The following is an 8,134-nucleotide window of genomic DNA, read 5'->3' as shown; positions in this document are numbered from 1 at the left end:
TCTTTTTAACAAAGAAGTCCATGAGCTCCTCACATTTATTATTGGAGGTGAGGGAGGAGGAGGAGGCAGGGGAGGGTGGTTTGAGAAGACAATTAGTGGTGAAGAGAAGCCTGCTGTTATTTTTGCTGAATAGTGGGTGGTTTTAGTGATGGAGAGCAGGACCTGGTCATGCTTTATATGATCTAGCCAAATCTGGTGATGGGTGATTAGACAAGTTTGCAGTGGGGTTCCGCAGGGCTCAGTACTAGGTGCCTTGCTTTTTGTGATACACATCAATGATCTAGACTTGAATATAGGGGGTATGATTAAGAAGTTTACCGATGCTGCTAAAATTGGGTGTGTGGTTGATAATGAAGAAGAAAGCTGCGGACTGCAGGAAGATATCAATCAACTGGTAAGGTGGGCAGAACAGTAGCAAATGGAATTTAATTCAGAAAAGTGTGAGGTAATGCATTTTGGGAGGGCTAACAAGGAAAGGGAATGCACATTAAATGGTAGTATACTGAGAAGTGTAGAGGAACTAAGGGACCTTGGAGTGCATGTCCACAGATCCCTGAAAGTAGCAGCCAAGTACATAACAAAGTGGTTAAAAAGGCATACGGAATGCTTGCCTTTATTAGCCGAAGCATAGAATACAAGAGCGGGGGGGGGGTTATTCTTGAACTGTATAAAACACAGTTAGGTCACAGCTGGAGTACTGCGTGCCGTTCTGGTCACCGCATTACAGGAAGGACGTGATTGCACTGGAGAGGGTACAGAGGTGATTTACAAGGATGTTGCCGGGAGTGGAGAATCTAAGCTATGAGGACAGATTAGATAGGCTGGATTTGTTTTCATTGGAACAGAGGAGGCTGAGGGGAGACCTCATTGAGGTGTATAAAATTATGAGGGACCTAGATATAGTGGATAGAAAGGACCTATTTCCCTTAGCAGAGGAGTCAACAACCAGGGGGCATAAATTTAAAATAATTGGTAGAAGCTTTAGAGGGGATTTGAGGGGAAATTTCTTCATGCAGACGGTTGGGGAGGTCTGGAACTCACTGCCTGAAAGGGTGGTAGAGGCAGAAATCCTCTCTACATTTAAAAAGTACTTGGATGTGCACCTGAACTGTCATAACTTGCAGGGTTACAGACCTAACACAGTTAATATATTCTTAGATGATACTGATTGAGGTCAGAATAACAGCTCGGACCAACTTCAAATTATTGCCCCCTTCACACACAATCCCTCACAACCGTAACCTCTGCCTTTATGGATTATATATATATATATATATGGTGCAACCGGTCAGCCTGACATCGGTGGTGGGGAAAATGTTGGAATCAATTATTAAAGATGTAATAGCAGCGCATTTGGAAAGCAGTGACAGGATCGGTCCAAGTCAGCATGGATTTATGAAAGGGAAATCATGCTTGACAAATCTTCCAGAATTTTTTGAGGATGTAACTAGTAGAGTGGACAAGGGGGAGCCAGTGGATGTATTTAGACTTTCAAAAGGCTTTTGACAAGGTCCCATATAAGAAACATAGAAAATAGGTGCAGGAGTAGGCCATTCGGCCTTTTGAGCCTGCACCACCATTCAATAAGATCATGGCTGATCATTCACCTCAGTACCCCTTTCCCGCTTTCTCTCCATACCTCTTGATCCCTTTAGCCGTAAGGGCCATATCTCACTCTCTCTTGAATATATTCAATGAACTGGCATCAACAACTCTGCGGTAGAGAATTCCACAGGTTAACAACTCTCTGAGTGAAGACATTTCTTTTCATCTAAGTCCTAAATGGCTTACCCCTTATCCTTAGATTATGTCCCCTGGTTCTGGACTTCCCCAACATTGGGAACATTCTTCCTGCATCTAACCTGTCCAGTCCTGTCAGAATTTTATATGTTTCTATGAGATCCCCTCTCATCCTTCTAAACTCCAGTGAATACAGGCCCAGTCGATCCAGTCTCTCCTCATATGTCAGTCCTGCCAACCCGGGAATCAGTCTGGTGAACCTTCGCTGCACTCCCTCAATAGCAAGAATGTCCTTCCTCAGATTAGGAGACCAAAACTGAACACAATATTCCAGGTGAGACCTCACTAAGGCCCTGTACAACTGCAGTAAGACCTCCCTGCTCCTATGCTCAAATCCCCTAGCTATGAAAACCAACATACTATTTGCCTTCTTCACCGCCTGCTGTACCTGCATGCCAACTTTCAATGACTGATGTACCATGGCACCCAGGTCTCGTTGCACCTCCCCTTTTCCTAATCTGCTGCCATTCAGATAATATTCTGCCTTAGTGTTTTTGCCACCAAAGTGGATAACCTCACATTTATCCACATTATACTGCATCTGCCATGCGTTTGCCCACTCACCTAACCTGTCCCAAGTCACCCTGCAGCCTTTTAGCGTCCTCCTCACAGCTCACACCGCCACCCAGCTTAGTGTCATCTGCAAACTTGGACATATTGCACTCAATTCCGTCATCCAAATCATTGATGTATATTGTAAATAGCTGGGGTCCCAGCACTGAGCCCTGTGGCTCCCCACTAGTCATTGCCTGCCATTCTGAAAAGGACCCGTTTATCCCGACTCTCTGCTTCCTGTCTGCCAACCAGTTCTCGATCCATGTCAGTACACTACTCCCAATACCATGTGCTTTAATTTTGCACACCAATCTCTTGTGTGGGATCTTGTCAAAAGCCTTTTGAAAGTCCAAACACACCACATCCACTGGTTCTCCCTTGTCCACTCTACTAGTTCCATCCTCAAAAAATTCCAGAAGATCTGTCAAGCAGGATTTCCCTTTCATAAATGTTCCAATATCTGGACTCCCCCCGCCTCGGCGAACCGACTTCGCCGCCCCGACCTCGGCGTGGCCCACCGCCCCCCCCCCCCAACTTTGCCACAACTTCGCGCAACTCAACCTCGCCCCATAGGACCTCGGCCCGCCCTGACCCAACTTCGCACAGCCCAACCTCGGCCTGCCCCCACCCCGCCCAACCTCGGCCCGCCCCAACTTCGCTTGGCCCAGCATCGGCCCGCCCCGCCCCAACTTCTTGCGGCCCGCCCTCAGCCTGCCGCGACTTTGCGCAGCTTGGCCTGCCCCTGCCCCACCCGACCTGCCTCGGCCTGCCCGACTTCGCCAGAACTTTGCGCGGCCCGACCTCCGCCCGCCCCGACTTCACACGGCCCGATCTTGGCCCGGTTCGACTTCATCGTCCTGACCTCGGCCCGGTCTCCCTCCCTCCCATCCACCTCGGCTGCCCGACCCCACCTACCTTGGGCCAGACAAGGAACTCCTTCACGGCGGCGGGCCCCGCCTGATCAGGTCCTCTTTGACGGCAAACAACTCCATGGCGGCGAGGCCCCGCCCATACCCTCGAACAACTCATCAACGTGCCCCGCCCCCGTCCCTTTCTGACATTCTGAAATCCGGAAATGCCCAAACCTGGGCTCGACTGTTTCCGGATTCGTGATGTGAGAAAGACGTTCCAAAATCCAGCAAAACGCAAAATCCGCAACGGCCTCGGTCCCGAGCATTACGGATTCGGGGCGCTGCACCTGTATACCTTAATGATTTAGACAAAGAAATTGAATGTAATATCTCCAAGTTTGCAGATGACACTAAGCTGGGTGGCGGTGTGAGCTGTAAGGAGGATGCTAAGAGGCTGCAGGGTGACTTGGACAGGTTAGGTGAGTGGGCAAATGCATGGCAGATGCAGTATAATGTGGATAAATGTGAGGTTATCCACTTTGGTGCCAAAAACAGGAGGGCTGATTATTATCTGAATGGTGATAAATTGGTAAATGGGGAGGTGCAACGGTATCATGGTACATCAGTCATAGAAGGTTGGCATACAGATGCAGCAAGCGATGAAGAAGGCAAATGGCATGTTGGCCTTCATAGCGAGAGGATTTGAGTATAGGAGCAGGGAGGTCTTACTAGTTATACAGGGCCTTGGTAAGGCCACACCTTGAATATTGTGTACAGTTTTGGTCTCCTAATCTAAGGAAGGACATTCTTGCTATTGAGGGAGTGCAACGAAGGTTCACCAGATTGATTCCCGGGATGACAGGACTGACATATGAAGAAAGACTGGATCGAGTAGGCCTGTATTCACTGGAATTTAGAAGAACGAGAGGGGATCTCATAGAAACATATCAAATTCTGACGGGATTGGATAGGTTAGATGCAGGAAGAATGTTCCCGATGTTGGGGAAGTCCAGAACCAGGGGTCACAGTCTAAGGATAAGGAGTAAGCCATTTAGGACCGAGATGAGGAGAAACTTCTTCACTCAGAGAGTTGTGGGCATGTGGAATTCTCTACCACAGAAAGTTGTTGGGGCCAGTTCATTAGATATATTCAAAAGGGAGTTAGATGTGGCCCTCACGGCTAAAAGGATCAAGGGGTATGGAGAGAATGCAGGAATGGGGTACTGAAATGCATGATCAGCCATGATCGTATTGAATGGTGGTGCTGGCTCGAAGGACCGAATGGCCTACTCCTGCACCTATTTTCTATGTTTCTATATAATTGCTGTCCATTTAAACCATTTCCACTTCGCTAGGGAGAAACTAGCTGGCACTCATAAGCAACATCGGTCTCGCCAGTGGGTGAGGCCACTTGGATGTCCAGGTCCTTGCTTTGCCTCCTACCATCGTGGCATTTTGACAGTGCACACCTCAAAGGGGTTGGCCCATCTCACATAAAGTTTCCCCAGAATGGGATCCTGCCTTGCTCAACTCCAACACGACGTGGAAGATGCCTTGGTCTCAGGAGAGGAAGATTCCCACAAGATTGCTAATTTCTCCTCATTCTTCTTGTCTGCATTTTTCATATCTTTCCCCTCAATTTATTGTCACTTTTCTTAAACGGTTCATTTCATTTTATCCCTTATTTTATTGCCACTGTACATTTGATGGGTTACATTTCCTTCGTGTTATATATTCCTTCCAAATGGCTTCAATTCCTTCTTTTCATGAAAGATTCCTTTACTTCGCTCCTCCGGTCTAAATGAGCTTTTCTGCAAACTTACTAAATCTTTCTTCGTTCAACAGGCGGTTAAAATGGTGCGCAGGGCAGTTGGAACCGTTTGGGCTTTGGCGTTTGAACAACGGAAGGAAGAAGCGCGAGGAAGCGCGCGCCGCCTTCCCCCAAATAAACATGGCGCCGGCCAACGGCTGCACTTCCTACTTTTGCTTCGTCTCGCCATCATCACCTTCTGAAGCGGTCCCCGGCGCAATTCAGCACAGGTACGTTTACAGAACACAAAAGGAGACTTAAAAGCAGAATTTATACTTTTTTAAATTCTTTATCACGATTCATATTTCGCTGTGTGTCAGCATTTAATCAATTGAAGTCCAGGGGAGGGAGAGTCGTTACCATGTCAACGGAGAGCCAACACACACTCGCAAAGAAAGCATTCTGGCTGAGCAAGCAGATTGTGATACTAAACTTGATAAGGCTTTAAAAAAATATATAAAGGATGAATTGGCCTAAATGTTCCATTATTTTCGGAACAGTGGAGCTTCGTCCTGAATTGGTGAGACAGACGAATTCCGATGTAGGTATGTTACTTCTTTTGGCACCTTGGGCAATGAGAAAAGATGAGAAAATGGAAGCGGGCGATGATAATCAACGAAGTGATTCGTTGCAAGTTCTGCATTCGGTTTTTCATTTCCCCCCATCCCATTGCATTTGTACAATACAAATGCTAATGCAGTGCTATATCGTTGTTGGCACGACCAGACAGCTGCTAGGAATGATGTTTAAACATTTATGATCAAAAAGGTAAGACCAATTGCAAGCCCATTTAAACATATGGAGCTCTATCTAGTTTTAAGATTTTCATATCAAACCAGACTGCATGTTTAAACCAAAACCTTGGTAGTTATGCAGTGTTGATAAACTTGCAATTATTTGCAGCCGTGTTTCACACATGACAACAGTAACTACACTCCAAAAGAACTTCATTTGCTGTAACGTGCTTTGAGACGTCTGGTGGTCGTGAAAGGTGCTATATATTATATATAAATGTAAGTCTTTCTATTTTTCATTAGACTGCCATGATACTGAACAGGCATTGTTTCTTTGCAGTACGATTATATTTTGGCCCAGTCACCTGAAATTCAAAATCGATTTGTACAAAGTATTCCAAATTGTAATAAGTACACCTTTACTCAATTAATGGTGTTGGATTAGCTAGATGGGAGCCTGAACGTGCTGAGAGTGACAGTAGACTCAGCACTTTGTCATTGTGGGTCAGCAATAAACAAAGCTAATATAATGCTGATACAAAAGCAAAATACTGCAGATGCTGGAAATCTGAAATAAAAACAGGAAATGCTGGAAATATACAGCAGGTTAGGCAGCATCTGTGGAGAAAGAAATAAAGTTAACTTTTCAGGTTGATGACCTTTCGTCAGAACTGGAAAAAGTTAAAGATGTAACCAGTTTTAAGCAAGGGGAGGGGAGGAAAGAACAAAAGGGAAGGTCTGTGATAGGGTGGAAGGCAGGAGAGATTAAATGACAAAAGGGATGATGGTGCAAGATGAAAGGGGATGGTAATGGGACAGTAAAGAAATTTGTGGGAAACAGGTAAAGTTATTGAGGGGAACGTCTCTGCACTTGAAGTTGAACATTTCAGACCAATGATAAAACACATAGAAAAAGTTACAAATGTTTTTATGTTCTTATCCTAATATGCAAGTGATGACCTCTAAGAAAAATGTTTACATTATGCTATGTTTAGAAACATAGAAAATAGGTGCAGACTCGAAGGGCTCTTCGAGCCTGCACCACCATTCAATAAGATCATGGCTGATCATTCTCTCAGTACCTCTTTCCTGCCTTCTCTCCATACACCTTGATCCCTTTAGCCATAAGGGCCATATCTAACTCCCTCTTGAATATATCCAATGAACTGGCATCAACAACTCTCTGCAGTAGGGAATTCCACAGGTTAACAACTCTGAGTGAAGAAGTTTCTCCTCATCTCGGTCCTAAATGGCTTACCCCTTATCCTTAGACTGTGTCCCCTGGTTCTGGACTTCCCCATCATCGGGAACATTCTTCCCGCATCTAACCTGTCCAGTCTCGTCAGAATCTTGTAAGTTTCTATGAGATTCCCTCTCATCCTTCTATACTTGTGTATAAAGGCCCAGTTGATCCAGTCTGTCCTCATGTCAGTCCTGCCATCCCGGAATCAGTCTGGTGAACCTTCGCTGCACTCCTTCAACAGCAAGAACGTCCTTCCTCAGATTAGGAGACCAAAACTGAACACCATATTCCAGGTGAGGCCTCACCAAGGCCCTGTACAACTGCAGTAAGACCTCCCTGCTCCTATACTCAAATCCTCTAGCTATGAAGGTCAACATACCATTTGCCTTCTTCACTGCCTGCTGTACCTGCATGCCAACTTTCAATGACTGATGAACCATGACCCCCAGGTCTCATTGCACCTCCCCCTTTCCTAATCTGCCATTCAGATAATCTGCCTTGTGTTTTTGCCCCCAAAGTGGATAACCTCACATTTATCCACATTATACTGCATCTGCCATGCATTTGCCCACTCACCTAACCTGTCCAAGTCACCCTGCAGCCTTTTAGCGTCCTCTTCACAGCTCACACCGCCACCCAGTTTAGTGTCAACTTGGAGATATTACACTCAATTCCTTCTATTGTGTTCCTAACACAGGGAGGTTAAAGTAACAGTGACCTCAGTCTTTAATAAGACACTCCAGAGTGAGCAACAGGCCTTAGGGGCCGGCTTATATAAAGTGCTCCCAAGGGCTGTTGGGATCCCTGGTGGCGGAACATGGGAGTGCATGCTTTACAGATACACAACATCACTAGCCCCCCGCACCCCCGCTCCCACCCCACCAAAGTCAAAGTGAAAACTATTTACAAGGTGAGGCAGTCGCGGGCCTTTCTTTCCCTGGTGGACCGCCTCGGTACAAATGTCTGTTCTGGTATGTTGGTTGTGCCCTCGCTGGGCTGGCGAGTTGTTGGCCCTGCAGGGCTGCTAGGTGAGCCTGGCCTTGCTGGGCTGTTGGGCATGATGGGTTCAATTTCCTGGTCTGGCGTGGTGTCGTTGATCCTTTGGGTGTGTGTTGTGGGCTCCAAAAAGATGGTGTCTGTT

The 8,134-nt window shown here is 46.4% G+C and overlaps 1 protein-coding gene across 5 annotated transcripts in view; it reads left to right on the top strand.

Annotated features, from left to right (window-relative positions):
* Positions 1–5,164: 5,164 nt before the first annotated feature.
* The window catches only part of cntrl (centriolin), a 149,356-nt gene continuing 146,386 nt past the window's right edge, over positions 5,165–8,134 (top strand). For 2 of the 5 annotated variants that reach the window (XM_070862590.1, XM_070862589.1), the window contains exons 1-2: positions 5,169–5,246; positions 5,920–6,029. The gene's annotated coding sequence lies outside the window, so the exon portion shown is untranslated. Of the gene's footprint in view, positions 5,247–5,516; positions 5,562–5,919; positions 6,030–8,134 lie in introns of those variants that run through there. The other 3 variants (XM_070862591.1, XM_070862588.1, XM_070862592.1) reach the window with 3 other exon arrangements.

Source organism: Pristiophorus japonicus, chromosome 20, assembly GCF_044704955.1.
Source record: "Pristiophorus japonicus isolate sPriJap1 chromosome 20, sPriJap1.hap1, whole genome shotgun sequence".
Classification (NCBI taxonomy): Eukaryota; Metazoa; Chordata; class Chondrichthyes; family Pristiophoridae; genus Pristiophorus; species Pristiophorus japonicus.
Note: the sequence above shows the minus strand (reverse complement) of the source record. Positions and strands in the feature narration are given on the sequence as shown.